General features: G+C 43.7%; 1 protein-coding gene across 8 annotated transcripts in view; it reads right to left on the reverse strand.

Annotated features, from left to right (window-relative positions):
• SEMA5B (semaphorin 5B) overlaps nt 1-21,189 on the reverse strand; it is a 241,330-nt gene that overhangs the window by 161,217 nt on the left and 58,924 nt on the right. For 4 of the 8 annotated variants that reach the window (XR_014947901.1, XM_015868670.3, XM_085552292.1 and 1 more), the window contains exons 2-3: nt 14,817-15,032; nt 6,203-6,263 (exon numbers count right to left, since the gene is read on the reverse strand). The exons of 1 other annotated variant lie outside the window; for it this stretch is intronic. The gene's annotated coding sequence lies outside the window, so the exon portion shown is untranslated. The remainder of the gene's footprint in view (nt 1-6,202; nt 6,264-14,816; nt 15,033-21,189) is intronic. 3 more of the 8 variants (XM_015868672.3, XM_085552295.1, XM_085552293.1) reach the window with 2 other exon arrangements.

Raw genomic sequence — 21,189 nt, forward strand, 5'->3', positions numbered from 1 at the left:
GTGAGCTATAAATAAATAAATAAAGGAGCACTCTCTCTTACCCTTTGGAATAAGATTTCTAAGGAGGAAGAAAATCCCTGTGGAGTTTATTATGTGCAGACGGGAAGTGTGCCTCCTAGGGAACCGCAGTGGGGGTAGTTTTTCCCCTTGGTGATTTCTTCCTTACCTCTCCATCACTTCTTTATTCATTCTGAAATCTCCCTCCCCTCCACTCTGCAAAGCAAAGCCACACAATGGAACATGCAGGTAACTCTGGCTTCAGCCTCTCACAGCATCTCTCCTTTCCTATATAAACGATCAGTGTGTGGCCTGGGTTTCATTTGCAACTGTAAATGAAACAGGCCTACAACTGTGTTCATAATCCTCCTTAATTGAATTTCTGTGACAAAACCCAGACAAAATTATTGCCCTCAAGTTAACAGTTTGTGAGAAGTAGCCAAGGGTTCCTGGGAAGCTTTAAAACAAATGCAGGACAAAACTGGATACCACAAAGCAGTTATTTGGTGTTGGTACCACTTGTTTGATTGAGAGAAGGTTTAAATGAAAGAACAAGGTCATTTTAATGACCTTCCTGGCCTAGGAATTCAATGAAAGCCAAAAAGGTGAGAATTAACTAAGTGGAGAAATAGCTTGGGTGTAAACCAGCTGACACGACTCACACAACAGCTATCGGAAGGAGGTGTCAGGCTGCTGGGGCTTTGGGAAGTGGAGCACCATTCCCAGCTTTGCTAATGGAGAGATTTTCACCAAGCCAGCAGGATCTGAAGACACCCTTCAGTTTACATTGAGGCTTGTATCCTATTGGAAGGGTTCTCTCCTTTAAAGTCATCCACTTTATCATTTCCTTCAACTCAACCATAGGTTTCATGGTGAATATGCAGAGTACCAATAGTGATGTCAGCCTGTTGGTAAAATACTTACACTTATTTTTAGAGTGTGAGAAGCACCACTAAATGGAAGTAGGGATGCAAAAAGGGCACTGCCCTAAAGGACGCTCCCACTGCTTGGGGAAGATGAGAATTAAAGCCTATCATATTACCAAAAATATAAAATAAAATCAGTGTTTGTTATTCTTTCAGATGATGCAGATGTTTATTAGAAGGATTGGGTAAAGCTTGTATGAACAGGGACGCCGGTTTGTAAGAGCTAATTTTGCACCATATACCAAGTACTTGGACATACACCCTTCTTTACCCCAAAGTACCATGTTTTAGTCATCACTAAAGGACACTTGCCAAGTTTACTTTACAAGGACCAAAGCAGAATCTTCATGTCTCAATTCACACACATCTGATGGAAGCAGGGAAAAACATGTCATCCCCAGGCAGTGCCCGCCTAGGTTACACCCCACATGCTCTCAAAAGTTAATATACTCTGCAATTTAAGGAGAAGGCAAGGCTACTAGGGAACAGAGATGGCTGAAGTAATGGAAAGAGAAACCCAATCATTTCCCAGCATGCGCCCATTTCTTGTGTCCCCAGTGCTCCCGAAGCAGAGTCAATGGAAAAGTAGGGATAGAGGAGGCTAGACGGGCCTCAAACAAGTTTCCCTCCAATTTAATTACTAAGGATGAAGGTAAATGTTCTTAGAGGTAATTAAATGAGCAATACCATTCGGAGAAAGGCAGGCAGACACCAGACTTCATTTCCACAGGCCTCCATGCGGCTGCAGGACAGCTTGCCTCATCCTCACACTCGCTCTCAATGCAAAGCCAACACCACAAGGAGCCCTCTGGGAGCCCCCAGGAGAGGTTTCCAATGGCACTGGGGAAACACCTAGGCCCTACTGCCTTCCTCAGCACCTCTGCTGCTCCATGCATTCCAGCGACTGCATTAACAACTGCTTTTGAAACATTTCTCACTAGTCCTTGGGCCTGTGCCACCTTAAGCAAGTTTTTAAGAACACCTTTTCATAGCTCGCAAGCTCTGGTTTTCCTCAAGCCACAAGCAAACCACACTGAGCAGCACCAGGGGCAAAGCACGAGCAAAATAAGCAGATGCATACACACATGCACACAGCCCCTGAGCATGCACAGAAAAAGACACAAGGGGATGAATTCATCACAGAACTTGCTACCAGTGGCAAAGAAAAGGCAATGTTTCAGAGGGTGATGAAGCATTTCAAGAAAAAGCAATATATTTTTATGTACTTTTAAAATCCATTGGCAATGACTTTTCTGGTTAATTGGTTTCATCTTATTAAACTTAAACCTATTTGTAAAATCCAGGTATATTCAAGCAGAAGCTCAATTCCTGCACCAAAAACCAATACAGCCTTTTGAGGAAGAAAATTAAGCAATGCAAACCAGCTTCCATTAGCCTGAAAGTGCAGCACTTACTGTGCATAAGAGAAATGAAGTGCTTGACTTCTCTAAAAATGCACTTTGGAAAAATCACAGCGCTCACTTCCCCCAAAACTGCAGCTCTCTTCTTCCCCAGCTCTGTGAAAACTGATACAAGTTTTGGCCCAATTACACTGATTTATAAATCAGCCTTCTGCTATCTCTCCCTGCACTTGTCACGTTCAATTTCTTCCCCCTTATTAGACCACTCTTCTCCTTGTTAAATAGTCCCTCTGTCTAACTTGCCAAAGAACTGCCAATGGGCCCCTCATTTTATGGAAGAACAGTCTCTGCTTTTCAAACAGGAATGGGCCTCTAATGTACCATGGACACAGCACAGTGAAGCATGGTAATCTGCCTGTGTTAATGATGCTACTTCACAGTGATCAGGAAAACAAAAATCTTTAATAGCTAAATGACACCCCATCCTTCTGAAGCCTGTTGAATTCAAAACCAGGGGAAATGAAACTCTAAGTTGTGGAGATGACCTCTAAGAAATGAGCTTGAAGTGCCTGCTGTCTTTTTTTCCTCCTCGCCTCCAAGTTCCTAATCAGTGTGGAATCACTACAACAGGTGGTTCAGCGCCAGGAGCAGGACATTAAAAAAACAACAACAAAAAAAAACACAACAATTTTGATATGTTTCAGCAAAGGATATTAGGAGAGGGAAAAAAAGAAAAGACCACACATGTAAATATTTGGAATATACACTATGCTGCTATACATGCGCATTATTCTCCCCACCCAGTTATTCTGCTCTGCAGGAGAAATTTGTGCCAAATACCACTCCTTATAAAGGCCAAAAGGGGAAGTCACTGTGGGGAGGACAGAGGGGCAGCCTGCATGTGCCATCACTGAATAGCAAAGCACTGAGCTCCTGAGTGCCAAAACAATCCTGAAAAATCTTTCATTCCCAGTCCTCACCAGAAGCTTTTCACTTCTTACAGTTGGGTTCCCCAGGCTGCCTAGGTAGGCAAAACACTGATTGCTTTGGGCAGCCAAGGCCTGGTTGCTCCAAGCAGTCAGCCTTCAAACATAGCATGTTAAGCTACACAAAGGGAGAATTTCTGCTCTCATATATGGCCAAATTCAGTGGGCAGAACTGGTGTGCACCAGAAGGAACCAGGTATCATAAGCAATCATACGAAGCATGTTTGGTAAACTTTCAGCACATCTGAGAGGTTGGGGATTAGCCTTACACGTAGGCTTATGAAAAAAGCATGGACCAATATTGTCCACAATACAGCTCATATTAGCCAATGCCAGGCTCCTGTGGCAGTTTCTAAGGGCTCCTATAACAGCTTCCAGTTGGCCAGTTGCAGTTTTGTAGCTGTGTGATTGGCACGCTTCACACTTTTCTTGTCCAAAACTTCTTTTGGTACAGCAGGCTGCATGAAGGCAGAACTGCTGAGAAATGAGAACCAAGCCATTTTGTTGCTGTATTTACCCATAAATTCTTCAATTCATGATGTATCGCATTTAACAAAACCTGAGACAAGTCTCTCACTGCAATTAAGTGATTGCTTCCGCCTTAGAGTGTTTGGTGGTCTTTTTAAAGATGATTCACCTTCGAGTTGATCAGTTGATTGCCTTATTGTCTTAGGAAATTAAATGCTTACCACAGGAAAAGTTTAGCAACCTGCATTGAAAATAAGCACCCAAAGACTCTCTGAGTACCTGTTTATTCAATCTAGAGTAGCACTCAAGGAAAGTACTAAAATCTTCAAGACAATGCCACACATCACATGTTAAAATCTCCCCCAATTTCTGTATCCTCAAGCCATTCTTTACCGGTGTGCCTGCTTCAGTTAAAAATTAAAGATGCACATTCCAATGGCCAACTCAACATTTCCTTTGCAGTAAACATGGCTTACAGAGCTGGCAGTGCAGCTTCAGAAGGGACATGAGCAAATCAGTATTTGATTTCCCTCAGGGACCAAGTGATTTACTGTAATTTTAAGCATTTTCAGGATGAGTAATTTTGATACCTTTCATCTTCAGTTGTTGTGGACCTTGCCAAACCAAGACTACAAAACCAAGCAGCTATTTATCAGCAAAGCCAAGGGTGACTCTTCAGAGGCCTGAGATTTGAGATCTATCCAGGCAATCTCTCTGAAGAGAAAGGAGCCAAGGGCAAACTCCCAGCTGTGACCAAGCACAGGTGCTTCTCTGGCAGGGTATTGCTCAAAGCTTCTTGACAATCTGAAAGAGGTATTCTGCCTTCCAGAGGCCGAGAGCAAAATAAGCCTTCTATCTTGGGACAGCATTCAGGACAGCAGTGGAACAGGCAGAGATGTTCTTCTGGGAGCTATGCTTCTTAAATGTGCCAGTATGCAAAAATCAGAGAGCTCCCAGTACTGATAATGAGAAGCCATTTCCTCATCCTGCCAGTGCCACCCCTCCTGCAGGGTAGGGGAAACACTGGAAGCAAAGATGAAGTTGAGGTCACAGAGTAGGTACCCTGGCCACAGCTAACTTCCACTGTGCTTCAAAGCCCTAAGCCATGCAGGAATGACATCACAAGTGGCTTGCTCCCACAGCTACATCCTCTTCTGCCACTGTCTACAGACATCACAATGCCAGAAAGAGAAGACCAGAAAGGCTGGAGGACCTGACCTAACACAGAGATCCATCTCCTAGTATCTCACTTAAACCAAACTCTTAGTGTCAACACTACTGTTTATGCACATAGTTGCTAACACCACTCAGCCCAGTGGGGCTGGTTCAAGGTCCTTGTCTTACCAACTTAAGTCACACAAATAATTCCCCCTCCAGGTTTTGCAAGTTGAGTTCACAGCTGCCATCATTACATTCATTGATTCTAAAACAGTGGTATTTCTTTCCCTTGCTACTTGCCAGGCAGATACAACCACCAAGACATACAGCTCCAAAGTGCAAACCACAGATCCTATCACTTTGTTTTGTTTTTCACTCTCCTTTTAGCATGAATTTTCCTTGGGCTTTCTCTTTTGATCTACTTGAGGAAAAATGGCCTCCACTATTGATTAAATTACAAATTCCAATGGCTGGTGATTGAGTTATATGATAACACCTGCCGAAAGCCATTGACTACAATTGAAATAAAAGGAAAAATTAGCACTCTCTTTATTACAGATGGTTTGGATGTTGAGTAGCTGACTGAATTAAATGAAGATTGAGCAGATCTGAGAGAACTGATTAGGAAAAACAATGCAGGATTCAGGGAAGTGCCACCAAAATGAACAGCTCACTAATTCACCTAAAGAATGGATGGAAACAGTTGAGGAAGAAAACGAAATTGCATCTTTCTTTCAAGAAACCAGGAATTCAAGCCCAGAATTGCACAAAAGCTTCACTCTGTGGTAAGATCTGTCAGATACCCAACTCTGACACCAGCTGACCAAAGGCCAACAAGTACACGATTAGGGCAACAGCCCCTCTGTTTTAATCATTCACCTTCTTATAGGCCTTTTTAATTAGCACTATCACAAGCGAAATAAGGTTCTCAGCCTTTGTTCTGTGCCTGGGAACCAACTCTATGCCAGCTTTTGGTAATGTATCATTGCATTTTATTCACTGCTCATCTACCCTAATGAGGTCTTTTTATTTTTGTCTACTTGTGGCATTTCTAGCAATACTGACAGATGTCTTGGGCTTTCTTCCTGCAGATTAAACAACCGTTATAGCAGCTCTTAAACAAGACATTAACCTGATAAAGCAAAGTGTCTAAAATGACACTCCCTATTTTAGAACCGTGTCATCTTCTATTCACTTCCTTGTGAGCTTATCACAAGGTAGAGTCTAGCAAAGCCTAACAAAGATCTAGAAAGACTGTGAACACAGCAGTTAAAGAAGGGTTGCAAACATTAAATCATATACTTACAGCCTCTGCATTACTTTAGTGTCATATTTGAAGTCAAGCACCAGGGAAAATCCTTAGTAACCTTTGGAAACATCAGAAAAAAAGTAATCAGTATTTTTTCTTTTTAACTGTATGTTCCATCTGATGGAAAAGACAATTTAAGATCAAAATTAGACATTATTTTGGAAACAAAGCATGACAAAACATATTATTTAAGCTTAATCATAAAGTAGTGTAAAAATCATGCTTAATGCTCATCTGAAGCTTGCTTCAAAACTTGCTTCATCTGCAGTTCTTTGTTTCACATTTCCTTTCTGCAAAGATATGAGCCCACAGATTTGCTAGCAGCAAACGTTTGGAGAAACAATAAATATTTTAGCATGCTCATTCTAACTTACAAATTGTGAAACCCTGCCTACACACTCCAGACCGATCCATCCTCATGGGAAAGGCAGCGAATTGCTCTTGCCCCAGCTTCCAAGCAAAAGATTGACACCAGTGAGAAAGACAGGCTATGAGCACACACCCTCCTCCCCACAGCAGCATTCTGCTTGTGGAAGATGACCGGCTGCACCAACCATCTCCCTGCCCCTTCACACTCACCCCTGCCCGAGTTTAATGCACACTCCATTCTGTCAGCAGAACTACTCCCCAGTAAAGTCAGTTCAGGACTAGTGAAGCCCTATTTAAACCATACAAATCAACCCAGGTGCTAGAGCCAGCTGTAGCTCACACCATTTGCAGTGGGTCCCACAGCAAGCTTCAGGGACCAGACAGCTAGCATGCCAGCTGTGAGAAATAGCCCTGCCCTTTAACACCACAGTGATGAACAAAATGAACACACCTGCTTCAGATATATCACAAAGGCTATTTTCTTCGTTTTCACCCACCTGTCCCGTATAAAACCCTCAGCTCCACCCTAATAAGTTCTCTTTTTGCTCTTATGGCACCCAAAGCTTACCCTATGTCTGAGCTCTTGATGCTAAGCTCTGTGCAGCCCATCGGATGCAGCTGTCTCTGCTCCCTGGAACTTCCAGGCAAGAGATCAAGGAGCTGAACGTGTAGGCAGCAAAAAGACAGAGACAGCAAAAATCAGAGGATGCTTCTGCACAATGGTTTGTGAGCACAAATCCCACTCAGCCAGTAAGAAATGATTCACTGCGAACAGACTCTGACCCCGCTACCTATTATGCTCGACAGCCGATCTCACTGAAATCATTTATCTCGTTATTTACATGGCTTCCATCAGAGCAATGTCTGAGCATTCCTAAAGCAGATGGGTTTATCCACACCGTGCTCCTGAGAAGGAGTGTGTGCTGTTAGCTTTACTGCACAGACAAGGAATGGAGGCACTGAAAAGACAGAAGGATTTTCCTGGGGAAACTGCAATGTGATCTGCCAGAACCCTGCATCATGCCAGGGGGTCCTAGGGTTAAGGTGCTATGCTCAGAGACAGGCCATGGCCAGGCCCATCACTCCACTAGAGCTCATCTGAACAATGGGTTCTAACTGGTACGAGCCTTTCAGGAAGGAAGAAGAAAAAGAAAAGAAAAAGGTATAATTGTAGCATCATCTGAAAAATAAAAACTGCAGTAACAGAGGAATCTGTCACCTAGTTCATTGGGAGGGCTGCAGCAATTGTTTCCTACATGAAGTCTCATTTAGCACCTTTTCCTAATCGAGAAAATGCTCCCAACTGCACCTTCCTGCAGTGCCTTAGGACTGCGACACAGGTATGCACCCTCACGTTTCTTTCTCCCTCCTACCAGTTTTCCTCCCTAGAAGCAATCCCAGGAGATGGCTGAGGATGGAAAAGTTCCCCTAACTTCTGCAAGGCCTGAACCCTGAAGGTGGGAAACCATTGGGATACCAGATCACTTTGCAAGAGGACTCAGCCTTTATTTCTGTTTTTCTCTTGATCTTTAAAATGACAGCAGTGGAAATGCTTTTAGAGGTAGCCCAGGTGGCAGTTGAGAGCCCATAATATCAGGTTGCAGGAAAATAAGATGCATCTGTGAGCTCAGACCTCTGGGATCTGTGGTCTCTTCTATAATGCAAACCACTGGACAGCAACAACTCTTGAATTTGGTCACCCACAGGATTTCTGGTCTGCAAACCACAAAATTCTGCACACTCACACTCCCTTCTGGCCAGAGAACAGAGAGTTCCCTAAATTCATCCTTTGATCTGCAAGAAACTGAGCATTCTCCTCAAATTACTTGTCAAGTTACCTCTCAAGTTACAGCATGAAGCCATTCCTATCTCTGCATTTAAGCAGCAGATAGACAGATGGGATCGTCTTCATCTTTTGACACTCTGGAAGTTCCTCCTACGTTAATTTTAATGGGGTGCTCATAGCTCCTGCTCAGGTTAAAAGAACCAGACCTGCCAACTGCATTCATTCTAAAGCACTGAAATCTCAGTTCTAGAAGTCCCTTTGCAGCACTGACATATGATAAGAGAAGGAGAACATGGTAAGATCCTGCAGAGGAAGAGGACAAAGTGCTCACTGCCCTTCCCTACAAGCCTTCAAGCATTGTAGGGAATTCAATTCAAGCTGCAGCAGAGTCACCCCTGAAGCCGCATCCCTTCTCTCTAGTAACGGTTCAAGTCCAAGGCAGGGAGTTGTTATGGCCCTTTTGCAAATTAAAAGAAACCACTAGGCAGTGGATGGATGAAACACCTCGCCCACGGTCCCTTGGGATGTGCACATCTGCAAATTGATCCCACGCTGCCCCAGACCCAGCCTGCTGCCCTTCCCTCCAGCCCAGCCTAATTCTCTGAATTTCATGATGATTCAAAATTCTATTTAAAACCCCTACAGCTATGGGTGTGTGCGAGAAATTAAGGCTGAGCCAAGAAAATTTGAATTAAGCAGCTCGTGTTGGGATTCTCCTTCTGTTCTTAGTAATAGTGAAAAATGGAGCTGTGAGGGTTTAACTTCAAATGGAAATAAAACAAAACAAAACAAAAAAAGCTGTTGGGACATTTGTGTAGCAATGTAAACCACCCTGAAGGTAGAGCAGCAATGCTTGTCTTCTCCTTCCCAAGGAACCAGTCTCCTGAATGCTGCAGTGGCAGCCACCAGCCTGGCACAGCTCTCCCAAGCTTTCTGCCTACTTACAAGCAAGAGCTGCTATGGTGCAGGAAGAAATGGGCCCAGAAGAGCAGCTGCTGGCATCTCCTGCTGCCTCCCATCATAAGGGAAGCAGCAGGGAATGGCTGCCTGTGGAGATGGAGGGCAGCCAGGAGAGCCAACAGAACTCAGGGACCACAGCCCTGGTTTACTGGTCAAACCATGCTAAGCTCTTTAAGTAAGCTTTATTATTGCAGATGGTATAGCTTGCCCTAGATCTAGTGACCAAAATGGGGTTACTCTCTGTAATCCTACAGAGGCTGCTTATGAATCAGGGAATACTTCACCTCTGGACACATGGCACCAACAGATAATAATGTAAGTGGTGCAGAGTTTTACCATTAATAGGTATTTGCTTGGCTCAGGATAAACAAAAATAGGGTCAGTAACTCTGGCCCTGAGTTAGAAGAGCCTCAAACGCATCCAGGAATGGGGCAATCACAACCTCCCTGAGTAACCTGTTCCAGTGGTTTTGAAGGTGTCAGCTCCCGAACACAGACAGGAAATAAAATCTGCTTCCATCCGAGGCCTTCCATGTTTCTCAAGCATCCAAGAGATGTCCTTTATAAAACATGAGATAAGTACAGGCTTGTTTTTCAGACCGCATATCTGTGCGGTTCCTTAGATACCAGCGAAAGCCTAAAGGCAGGTCTTGGCATCCCGTCCCTTCTCATCCACTCCTTCAGAAAGTTAGTGCTGACTTTGACACTGACATGATGAGAAATGGGGAGGATCGGTGCCGTTCTGGGGAAGGCGCCAAGCTCCCCGTTAGCACCCCCACCCCGCACAGAGCAAAACAAAGCAAAAAACAACCCAACAGAAAACAGCCCTCCTGTTTGCTACTGATTAGGCAGCCGAATTAAAACTGATGAAGTGATTGGATGGGATCCAAAGCTGTTTATCTGCACATAAATCACAGACATGCTTTACCCAGCCTGCATGGATTTACTGAGCTAGGGGAAAGACCTCTTATTCAGAATGCTGATTATTGCAGCAATTAAAATATCAATGAAGCAAACATTTTGGGGAGGAAGCTGCTAAGGGGCTCCTGGAGAAACAACTCCATCAAATATGAATTCCAACAAGCTTCTGATTAAAAACAAAATGGAATTGAAGAAGTCAGTTTGTTTCTTCTTGCTAAGTATATGGCGTTAGAAAAATCAAATCCTAAAGGGAAAGAGATGCACGTTAGCTAGCTGGACACACTGAAGGAGATTACAAAGGAAGGCTGATACATATTTTATGATCACAAGGGAATAAAAAAAATTTAAGAGGGATGTACTGTCAAACCAGACACAGTGTTAATAGCCAAAGTATATGGCATTAAGAGTTGCTCTTCCCACAGCTATTAATGTAAACTGAAAACTGTGAGCAGGCTGCAGCAAAAGAAAATAAATCACACTTTTTTTTTTCCTCCAATATGAAAATATGTGTTAAACAAATCCCACCCTCAGCGCTCACTCTCTGCATCTCAGCCCCCGACAGCAGGATGAGGACTGCCATCCCAGCAAGACACAACTTCCAGAGGAGTGAATCAAGAGACAGTGTCATACTATTAATCGTAGCTCATTTATTTACACATTTTTCCTACTTATCAGAGTGATTGGCCTGGAGATTATCTCCCCCCTTCCCTTTGAGTCCTGAGAAACTATTTAACATGGGAAGTGGCTGAGAGGGGCATAGAGGGGAGAGTGCCGTGTAGCCAAGTTACACATCCCAGCTGGAATTCAGGATGATGTCTTGCAGCTCCAGTTCCTCCAGCCAAGTTTCATACAGGAAGCATGAGCACGCCAAGGGCGCAGTGAAACACCCCAGGGCCAATAAAGAGCACTTGACTCCATTAACACGCTTACGCTATGGGTCCCATCACAAAACCCTCTGTCACCTTGCAGTGTGTTTGCTCATGAGATAGGAAGCACCTTGCACAAGAAGGTTCAACAGCCAAGAGCATGCACAAAGCACACAGGCAGGATGTGCCAGTGCAGTGCCCTTTCAGAAGAGGCAAATGCTGCTCATACATAAGGCTCAGATGGAAACAGCGGTCCTGGGGTCACCAGCAAGGTGAAAGGCAATCTGCTGAGCTTGGACGAGCAGCAGAGCATCTCCATCCCTCCTGGGTGTGTTTTCACCCACACACAGCAATCTATTCCAGCTGTGCTGCAGGACAGGAATTTGTCACCAAGCACCCATCCAAAGTGGATGGATCCAAGACTCTGCTTTTGTCTTCACTGTTGTTCACTGATCTTCCCCCAGTTAACCATGACAAGGCTCCCCTCAGCACACCTCGTGCTCCAGGGCCCCCGTGGCCTCACTGTACCAAGAAAGCAGCTTCGTGTTTAATAAATCCTCTTACATGATTAGGAAAAAAGTTTCTAAAGTTCTTAGTTTAAAATTTTGTAATCCATGCATTACAGCTCTGATGGTGACTTTAATGAGTTATTGCTAGCAAGAATGGTTTCACGCAGCATAGAAATGCCTCCGCTTCTGTGCTGGAGCAAGAGATAACTTCTGAGAAAAGACAAATTATTTGACCAATTTGTCAACTACTCTGGAGCCCTCAAGATGAAAGGCTTTATATAAATGTTGTATTTTTTTTATGTACGTATATAAAACACTTTTACTGGACTGTTGATAAAAGCCTGAGCTACAAAGGAACTCTTTCCCCCAGCTGAGAAAAGGCAAGCTGCTAGACAAATCAGCTCAATCTCTGCCTTTCAAACAATATAAAGCGGTATAACTTTCGGGAGCAACACCTCATCTGATTTTTTTCCAGACTGCCTATCAGGAATCAAGCAGTAAGTAAACATTTGAAAAGTGTTCCTTGGAGAGCAAAGGTTTAGATTTGAGTCACAGGATCCATTGAAAAGAAAAATTGCTTCTGTGTATTGGGACAGCGCCTTCCCTTCTGAAAACTTTATAAAAAGAATAAATGGAGATAATCTTTTTACAAGGTATAGCCCATATGGAAATTCATTATTGCTTCCCTTTTAAAAAATGTCAAGATAGCTCAAGAAAGTGAGGATGGGCTACTATATAAAAGGAAAAAAAAAAAAAAAAAAGATTTTCTTATGACCGTATCCAGTAAAATTATAGTTAAAAAGCCTTATCATGACTGAAAACAAAGCTCTTGTTGATGAGAACATGAGATAAACAAAAGGGAGGAAAGCACAGAAAATCCCCAAATCATTAAGTGTGCTTAATGCAGAAATAGGGGCATACAAACCCAGATGTTTCAAGGATCCATTCTTCCCTAATACAAAATGCTTGCCAGAGCAACCCCAGCACTGCTGCTCCCTGCAATCAGCACCTGTGCTCAGTAGCCTGGCTCAGACCTTGCTCTGGTGGCACAGCAGAAAGGAATCTTTGCTCCTGCTTCACAACAGCAAAGCCGCACCTCCAGAGAAAGTGAGAAATTGGGAAGGATTTACAGCAGGTCACCAGCACAGCTCAGTGGGGGGAAGATCTCAAACTATGGGTTGCTCCCTAGCAATCCATAACTAGGAGCTACTGCCCATTGTTTGCCATTTTCCTGGTGGATTTTAGGACTGTTTAAGCTGGAAAGGATCTTTTTTAAAGGCCATTTGGTCCAACTCCCCTGCAACGAATAGAGACACCTACAGCTTGATGTGCTCATAACCCTATCCAGCCTGACCTTGGATGTCCCCAAGAACAGGGCATCCACCACCTCTCAGGGCAACTTGTCCCAGAGCCTCACCTCCCTTACTGCAAGAAACTACTTTCCTATATCCATTCAGTCTAAATCTCTCCTCCTTTAGTTTGAAACCATTTCCCCTTAGTTTCAAACAGTTTTCCTAGATTCACACTCTACTTTCAACAAGTGTGCACTTACACACAATTTTTCCCTCATTGGATTTATACTAAAGGTGAAAATTTGATCCTAACAGGCTTCCGTTAAACCTACAGCTGCTAAAGAACTATTTTCTTTCATAGCTGACACTCACCCTGCCTTTGGTTTGACTACATTGTGTAAGTGTGGCGGGCACTTGAGGACAGGGCATAATCTCTGCACCATGCGCATGCTGCAGCACTGATACAAAGCAACCTAAGTTGTGGAGCTAGACAGAGTGCCCTGGGTGGTCTCACAAAGAAGCACACTTCTCTTTAACACTGATTAATTGGAGTGATTGGATGAGTCAAAGACTCATGGGGAGCTTTGGTTCATCACTTCTTCTGTATCTGGCTATTGCAAGAGAAATCTGAAGGGACAGAGGATCTTTTTAGCATATCGTCATCACTCTCATTAGCATTGAAAATATGAATATTGATGTGAAAAGAGTTGAAGGGGAGACAGGAGGTAAGTGCAGATATCTTCAAAGAATATGCCCACTGCTTCTCCAAAAAGGACGCACTTCTGTAGCCTCCTCCATGCCTCTTTGTCAGAGGACTTGGGCAGGGAGCTGCTTGGAGGACCAGTGTTGCCATTTCCCCTGGAACGTCTTTTTGTGGACCCATATACCTTGGCAAGGTTGCCCAAAGGGAAATTAATCACTATAAAAGGACCAGATTGATTATTCTGGAAGGTTCTTTTCTGGGTCTATGGTTCTACAAAACCACAGAGGAAAATTTTATTCTTCTGTTAAAATAAAATAATAAAAACATTGTAATGATGAAAACAAAGAAAACTAAATCATTTTCCACAAAGAAACTAAAAAACCCTTTGCTTTGTTCCAAACAGAAGCTCCAAATTCTGCTAAGTGGGCACTTTTCCTAGATGCAGACAGCACAAATGGAGCACAAACTGTAAATGGAACATTCTTGTGATGCTGCAGTGGAAAAGTCATATTGCAAAGCTAACCCCTTGCAATGCTATTACTTACTGCGGGATATATTCTGGGACCAGACTAATTGAGTTCCATTCACCATTCCCTTGCCTATACGACAATCACACACACCTATGCAGAGTGATTGCCACACACAGGAATTGGTGTAAAATGAATTTTGGCTAAACACACCACCAGCATTATTTTCAGTTTGAACTGCTATAACCAGGGCCTGAATTTGACCCATCTTATTAGATACAGTGTATTTCCCTTTCCTTCCCACTAAACAGCACCTGCAACAGTTGCATCATTTCCCTGCACTGCAGCAGGCAGATAGTTTGTATCCAGATGACTGCAGGCACCTACCTTCTTCATAGGCTGAAATACAAGATCTCAGCTCCCAACAAAGTCAGGAGAGAGAGTGGGACTCATCAAGTCCCACGGTGGCACAGATAAGAGAGCCCTGAGCTATTTGGAAAACCCTTCTTCTAACATCTGCACTTCTTTGCCTCATCAAAATCCACAAATAGGCTGTGGCAGCCTCAGAAACAGGCCAAGACTTCCTGCTCCCAGATTTGTGCTTTATCTGCTTGACACATCCTGTCCTCGCTGGAGCAGGAGAAACAGAATGATCGGAGATCAAAACTCCTCACAGTGAGCAACCTGAAAACATCACATTTCAGCACCAGAAACGCGTGTCACTCCATCTCTAACTCACCAGCCCAGAGGCCAGGTCCAGGACAAATATTCCAGCAGCAATCCAAGCTCAAAGTCCCAGAAGGTAAACCTGTCAGGATGTAAATGCTCCCTCTCAGAGGCAGTCCCACTGCAGCCTTCTCTGAACCCCTTGGACTCTGCAGGCTTCCTCCTCTGGCATGCCTCCTTGGCCTTCTTCCTTCTATTTTTCTCATAAGCTCGTTTCTGGATGATTTATCTAAAAAATAAAAATAATAATAATAAAAAAAAAATTTTTAAAGGAAGAAAAAGTTGTTGTTTATTTTTCCTTCATTAATAAAGAAATGTGCCTGAATTTGCCTGATGTCATAGAGTCCTCTTTGAGGAAGGCTCTCACTACTTCTGTCAAGTCCTTCCGCTCCCCTGAGTTATGGGACTAACAACTTGAGAAAACAGCCCTTCATGGTCAGCATCTCCCCCCTTCTCCCTCCCCCAGCATTTTTCAAAGCAACCTAAATGATCCCAAGCCTGGGCTGAGCATCCAGTCTGATATAGTCATCATCTCCGAAGGCCTCACTTGTCATCCATCACTGACTCAGACACACAATCCCTGTTCAGTGTAAACGTGACTCAGTTTAGTTTTTCCAAAGAAGGTTTGTTTACTTTCTGGAGGAGACTAATGAGTAAATATTATTTGGTAGGCTCGAATTTCATGAACGCCAACTAAAATGAGGCTTCAGATCACCAGACGCAGCATAAACATATGGTAAAAAGTTTGTAATCATCCCCAAGACTACAGAGGCATCCTGCGAGGCAGCCAGGAAAGGAAGGGAAGTCGATTTGTGAGTCCCAGCATAAACACTTAAACATAAAGCCATCTTTCCTCCATATCTCTGCCCTCAGAAAATGCAATTTTCTGAGTTTCTGCCTAGCTAGCAAATATCAAAAGCTAGCAGTTATCCGTCTCCAGTATCAGGCCAGTTAGAGTTCTAATTGCAATTGATTTCTAAGTCTTCTCAGTCATTTTTCCTGCAAATATCGCTCCCGTAGGTGCACTGCAGATAAGCTACGCTGTTCTCTCTGCATGTTTGGCACCACATTTAAAAATCAAAGTGCCAAATTCCTCTGTGAACAACTGAGATGCGGCTCTTACATATGCCTATCAAGTGCATCAAGGGAGAAGCCAAACACTGACCCTGCATCACTTGATAGATGACAACATGACAGTGCTTCTTTGGCTAGAAGAGAAGAGAGATTACTTCAAAAGCCTTCCCTTAATTCTTTGTGGCTGTGTTACAAAACAAGCAATTGTAAATCTCCCCAAATTGTTTTAAACAGTACAAGTAAACTTAACAAAATGAGATACAAATGCCAACTCTATAAATGTTTTTCAGAACAGAAACACTGGGCACCATTACAATACAACTGTGGGTCAGCCCAGTCCAGTAGGGATTACAAGCATCAAGAATAAACCAAGTAAAGGCGAGATTCAGAGCAGAATCTGGCTTTTTTCAGCCTAAAAGAATATAAAATTCAAAGAAAAACCATGAAAGAGTGAAGGGAACTTTAGGGAAGCAATGAATCCCCCCAGGCCACCCCATATGCAGGGCTAATGACCGCTCTGCAAAGTGAGCTGCCGAGGAGTGGCATAAAGGATGGAGAATCTGCCAGGCTCTGACAAGCTGAGATAAAATGAAGAGAAACAGTTATAAAGAAAGACTTATTTTCCCTCGGTGATGAACTGCTCAGCTCAGCTACAGTCCCAGAGCAGAGATGGGAATTAGCCTGTGGTATCTAACCAAAAAAGGCCACTGACACCCAGTTAAAGGAGTCAAGATACTGGAAACAAGCTCAAAGCTTAGCACAGGGAATTTTTCCCATCCCACGAAGCTTCTCCCATTTCACACAGGGATAAAAATGAGCTTTTCTAGGGAAAGCCAACCCAGCATCTGAAACCCAAGGAGTAACCTGATGTCCCAGACTAAAACCCTGAAGTTTAAATCTCCACACTGCCCAACGTAACCACAGTCTCTAATATTTGTCATACAGATCCCAGATGAAAGGTACCACCAAGAGTTCATGTGTTTATGCTGGGGAAAAAAAACCTGACCAGAAACCAGGCTTCCATCTGAAAGCTGCTGGTAGTGGGAAACTGGTAATTTCCTTTTTTCTCTTCCCCAAGAAAATCTCAAGTATAGGGAGAGACTTCTTTAAAGGCAATGTTTTGACAGGAATAGATCAATTTTCCAGCCAGCTCTCCAACATATACCTACCGTAGCATGTAACAACCAATGCTTGTATGTAGGCTGACCTATTTTCCTCAGAAAGAGCAATACCACTTAATTTCTCTTTGGGACACCACCCATTTTCATCTCTGATGATTTATGGAATAGAATCTACTGTATTCTGCACTTCCATTGCTATTGGCACACCCACGCCCCAAGATTTTTCTCCCTTTTCGGTGTGCACAGTGAGGTCCCTAGCAAGCTCTGCCAATCAGATTAGTGTATTAACTTTCCAAATTACATGAGATCACAGTTTTACGTTCACTTCCTGATCACTATCAAGGTCCTGGAGAAACTGCATTTATTTTTGAGAAGCTCAAGTCCTTATGAGAATTCTGTTACTCATGCAATCATCAGCTACACTGGACAACACAAGCCATTTCCACACACAAGATCCTCATATTTCTCTTTATTTTCCAATGTTGTGGTTGACTACCATTAGCTGTTAATTGGGATCCCTAGGAAACCTCATTAATTAGCTGCACCGTGCCTGTCAGCATATTTAAAATACAGCAAGGAACATTAGCTGCATATTTGTGGCACAAAGAGATTAATACTTTTGTTATTTGCTTTTCTTCATCATATTAGACACACTGATTGAGACACCAGCATGGCTCCCTAAATTCACATGGCAATATGGTTGGTCCACTTTTCTGAGCTTGAAGCCAGGTTTTCGATAAAGCCTTTGCAGCAGCGCAGACACTGGGCTGTTTGCAGCTGTGCTTCTAATGAAGTGCTGTTGCAGGCAGGAGAGCACGAGCACATTTGTAGAAGAGAGCCCCGGAGGTGGTTAATTAAGATCAACCAATGCACCACCAACAGCCTTCAGGCCAGCTCTGCTCCAAGGTAACAGCTGGGGTGGAACACAGGGCTGGGTTCTGAGGAGACGCTGTGGGGGAGCCCAGCTGTCTCTGTGACAGAACAGTGAGGTGCCCAAGTCCCACGCCATAGGGAAATCCCTCTGTACATCCCCCTGCAGCCTTTAAATCTCCTCTGGAACAACCACAGTGCACAACGACTTGTTTCTTGTTGTGAAGCCACAGAACAATTAATTTCCTTCTTCACTCTGAGGGATGAAAGAAGGATCCTCCACATGTAATGATGCTATTGTAGTGTCTTCATTCCAGCATGGATTATTAATGCAGCTAATGGTTACGACAGCCGAGGCTGACAGAGCACTGCCGGTAAAAACCACCATATTGTGCAGGGAAGATGCAAGGCCACACTTGCTGGATTTGGAAACTGAAGTATTTCTATCTATTTTGTCAGAACTACCTCATTAAGCAAATGACTTCCCTTTCTGCCTGCCCTTAACCGTCTGACAGTTTAGCCTCATTTCCAGCTGGAATTTGCCCTTTATTAAATTGTATTTGTTGTTCTCTGTGTTACTACTCGCACAATGTGACATCTCCTTTCCCTGGCACTTAATGACCCTATGATGATCATCCTGCCATTAAACATGTCTTTAAGGAAGGTGGCTAAATCCATCCTTTCTCATCTATCTCTTAATGTGGTTACCTCCCTTCAGAGACCACCTTTTGAATTTGACAGCATGATGTTGGTACACAACACTACAGGAAGGATCTTACCAAAAACACAGTAACAGATCTGTAAATCCTCTAGTTGTATTTCACCCACTGGGCCTGACTTTGCTCTTCTCAAAGGCATCACACAAAGAGAAGAGATGTTTTGTTAACTTCCAGGAACAAGGCTGACTGCTTTCATTCCAGTTTAAGCATCAGCATCGCTCACAGTCCTTTCTGCTCGTGTGCTCATGTGCTTACATACACACACACACACACACACACACACACACACACACTTATGCACCCACAAAGTTAAACCACACAGATTTCTTCCACGACTACTTTGCCAAAAGCTGATAATACAGCCAGAACCCACCTGGTGGCCATACATGTGCCCTCTGAGGCAGCTTTTAGCTATGGCTTTTTCTAACCAAACTTCTATGTATGTCTCTAGAGAAGATCTGAGCATCTAAATAGAGGTATGCTTATATACCAGATGCTTATTTAATTAGTTAGTCAGTTATTTTTAATTTTGTCCTCATAGGCCCCCTGAGAGCAAAGCATTCGGGCAGGATCCCATCAGTGGGGCTGTGGCAGTGGGGTGAAAATCTCTCTGGTCTTAATTAGTCAAAGGCTCTTAAACTCCTGGAGGTATAAACTGCCAGAGGTGGAAATCTACTGACTGTAAGAAATGTGCCTCAGATAAACAGCAGGGAATAAAGTGTAAGATGGCTCAGTGTTGGCTTGATGGAGTTTTACTTTCCCTGGATCTGCAGGAGAATTTTTAGTGTTCCTCCTTTATTTTTAATGAAAGTTTATAATGGAATCTCCCTGTATAGCGAACTGGGATCCATAAAAACAATGCAACAGTCTATATATTTTTTCTGGTTGTAATTTCTAGAGCCAAATTTACACAGGCTGTTTATAAGTCACTCAGCAGAAAGCAGAAAACATTTCCATCTCTTTAGCAAAAAGAAAAAGGCCTCAAAGCAAATGAAAACCAGGATTTTGAACAGCCGTGTGACACCCGCGGTGACTTACACCATATGCCCTGCAGAACAGTCTTCCTGCAGCTGGTGGAGCCTTATTTGAAGGTTAATAAAGAGACATGATCTTAGGGTAATAAAGGCTGAGTGCATTATGAGGGAGATAGGTTTGGACTTGCAAGGAAGAACAGGGAGGAAAAAATGACAGGCAGGAGAAATCTCTACTGAAGACGCTACTGGCACATAATTTGTAAAGGAGGGACAAGGGCTTCTTATGGGGACTGGTATAACAGTAGATGGGGCAGGAAGCTGGAGGACAGCAGAAAGCAGCTCCCCAGCTCTCACCTTGTCCTGAGACCCCTCAATTTGCCCCCGCTGAGGTACAAGAGCCCACCCTAACCCCACTGAGGTACAAAACTCCAGCATAGAGCCTACCGCCCTCAGAAGGAATTTTGCTCAGACAAGAATTAAGCCTGCAATGATTTGTCCTTACCGAGAGGCTCTGAAGGTTTCCACGTATGTGTTTGAGGAAAATGACTTTCGGGATTCGCTCTGCTCTGCTCCCTCGGTCACTTTGGCAGCTCCTCCTGGAGGGCACCAGAGCTGGCACTCGGACAAGCCATCAGCTAACAGGCTAACAAATTATTGATTCATTCCTCACTTTGAAGCAGACAACAACCTACTCCTCAATGCACTGCATCCTTCAATACCTCCCTCCAGAGCAATACCGTTTGTAACATTGGCAGCACGGGGCACTTCCATCTCTCAGGCCTGACAGCCGGAGGGAGCGCTGCACTTTGCGAATGTTCTTCTTTTACCTTCAGGCAGTGCTGACAAAGGGAGGCTTTTGCACACAGCCTGGCTTTTCTATCCACACCTAGACACAGCCAGGTGTATGTACAAACATCCAAGCACACGTATGCAAAATGGATTGAATTGGAGATGCAGAATGGTCCGACACAAAATGGGGCTAAGAGCTCATTTTCCTCACTATTACAGTGTTAAGAAGCAAACACACTTTCCCATGCGTCATGCACTTAATGAGCTCCAGACTGCAGGATACAGAAGGATCTTGACACTGGCTAGAAGAAACAAAATGTTCAAAATGATCTGGATATGCTGAGGCACTTCATCATAAATGGCTCATCACCATATTGAATATCAATTTGGGGAAATTCCTATCATTTTTTTGCAACTCCCAGCAAGGCGTCCTGAACTTTCCCGCTTTCCCCTTGCTTTCTCCACCTACTAGAGATGCAGTCTGTCGTTTGAGCCATGCTTTGGAGAAGCCCAGGGCTGGGAATGAGGGCACTTGGTGGGGTCCATCCCATGTACCCACAAAGGGGAGATGAACCCAAGAGCTGCACCCTACAGCTTCACACCACCTCACACCAGAACTACATACAGGGCATCCCTCGGGCAAATCCTGCTAGCTCAGAATACAGATCAATCTGGCAGCCCATCTATTCTGCATGGAAATGCCTCCCCTGCACCTCAAATCAATACAGTTCTCTTGCAAATTTTTCCTGCTGTAGTGATTCTGAACAGACATTGAGCCAACCCACCTAAATAGCTCTGAAAATGATGCTGTGGCTTATCAGGCCAATGATCTACAATTT

The sequence above is a fragment of the Coturnix japonica genome, chromosome 7, assembly GCF_054131305.1.
Source record: "Coturnix japonica strain WE chromosome 7, WE-NBRP24, whole genome shotgun sequence".
In the NCBI taxonomy this organism is placed as follows: Eukaryota; Metazoa; Chordata; class Aves; order Galliformes; family Phasianidae; genus Coturnix; species Coturnix japonica.